We start from the raw sequence: 1,772 nt of genomic DNA, 5'->3' as shown, positions 1-1,772 counted from the left end.
CTTTCACTGTACGCGTTTGCTATACACCTGCGACGTACATGAATATCATGTACGGTGCACATGGACGGTATACGTGTGCGGTGCACGGGCGTAGAGGAAGTGTGCAGTATACGTGTACGGTGCACGTGTAATATATACGTGTACGGTGCAGGTGTACGGTATACGTGTACCGTACAAGTGCACCGTACATGTATACCGTACTTTTGCATCGTTCACGTATACCGCACGGTGCACGTGTACGGTATACATGTACGGTATACATGTACGGTGCACGTGTAGGGTATACGTGTACGGTGCACGTGTACGGTATACGTGCACGGTGCACATGTACAGTATACATATACAGTATACGTGTACGGTATACGTGTACGGTGCACGTGTACGGTATACGTGTACGGTGCACGTGTACGGTATACGTGTACGGTGCACGTCTACGGTGTACGTCTACGGTGCACGTGTAACGTATACGTGTACGGTGCACGTGTACCGTATACATGTAGGTGAACATGCACCGTGTAAAGTGCACGTGCACTGTACACGTATACCGTACATGTTCACCGTACACGTATACCTGCACTGTACACATATACCTGCACCGTACATGTATACCGCACACGTGCACTGTACACGTGCACCGTACACGTATACCGCACGTGTACGGTATACGTGTACGGTGTACGTGTAGGTGCATGTGTACGGTATACGTGTACGGTGCACATGTATGGTGTGCGTGTACGGTGCACGTGTACGGTATATGTGTATGGTGCACGTGTACGGTATACATATACCTGCACTGTTCACGTATACCGCACGGTGCACATGTACGGTATACGTATACGGTGTATGTGTACGGTGCACATGTACGGTATAGGGTATACGTGTACGGTGCACGTGCACTGTACACGTATACCGTACATGTGCACCGTACACGTATACCTGCACTGTTCACGTATACCGCACGGTGCACATGTACGGTATACATTACGGTGCACGTGTTCGGTATACGTGTACGGTGTACACATATACCGTACACCTGCACTGTACAGGGATACCGTACATGTGCACCGTACACGTATACCGCACACCTGCACTGTACACGTATACCGTACATGTGCACCGTATATACGGAGCATGTGTACTGTATACGTGTGCGGTGCACATGTACGGTATATGTGTGCGGCTACAAATATCGTACACGTAAACCGTATAAGTGCACCGAAGACCTATACCTTCACATGTACCGTACATGTATATGTATACCTGTACATCTACCGTGTACGGGTACTACGGATACAATATGTACATGTATTTACACACACATGCAAGTTTTCTTTTTGAGACTTTGAAAAAGCTAGATCAGATTTTTGTACCGGGTAAATGAGATGTTCCAGTTTCTCTTCTTAGATCGGAAGATCGCGGGTTACAGAAACAAAACGATTCACTTGTAGTCTGTTTGAGACAATAATAAAAAAACATCCTCCAAAATGCCAGAGTGAAGATTTCACATTTTTTATTACATACAGCACATTTTTGACTATGTTTAGAGAGCGGCATATCGTGGTGTAACAGCAGTACAGACAGACACCGTTCTGAAAAGCATAACAAAATATTTTTTACCATTGCTGGTTGGGACATTAATGTTGAATTATAGCGTGTTTGTTACTATTTTTAGGATGTGGTGTATTTTGAGCTGGAAGAGTAGGAGCAAAAATTGTTTTAAGAAATGACATGAAATGTCTTGTTGTAATTTAAAAGTTTAATTCCAATTTTAA

The 1,772-nt window shown here is 44.9% G+C and overlaps 1 protein-coding gene across 1 annotated transcript in view; it reads right to left on the bottom strand.

Moving 5' to 3' along the window:
• Positions 1–1,480: 1,480 nt before the first annotated feature.
• The window catches only part of LOC101864086 (testis-expressed protein 9), a gene marked incomplete in the record, with an annotated part of 18,661 nt that continues 18,369 nt past the window's right edge, over positions 1,481–1,772 (bottom strand). The window contains 1 exon segment of the mRNA XM_013087003.2: positions 1,481–1,589.

Source organism: Aplysia californica, unplaced genomic scaffold (genome assembly GCF_000002075.1).
Source record: "Aplysia californica isolate F4 #8 unplaced genomic scaffold, AplCal3.0 scaffold00532, whole genome shotgun sequence".
Taxonomy (NCBI): Eukaryota; Metazoa; Mollusca; class Gastropoda; order Aplysiida; family Aplysiidae; genus Aplysia; species Aplysia californica.
The sequence above is the reverse complement of the archived record's forward strand: the minus strand, read 5'-3'. Positions and strand labels throughout refer to the sequence as shown.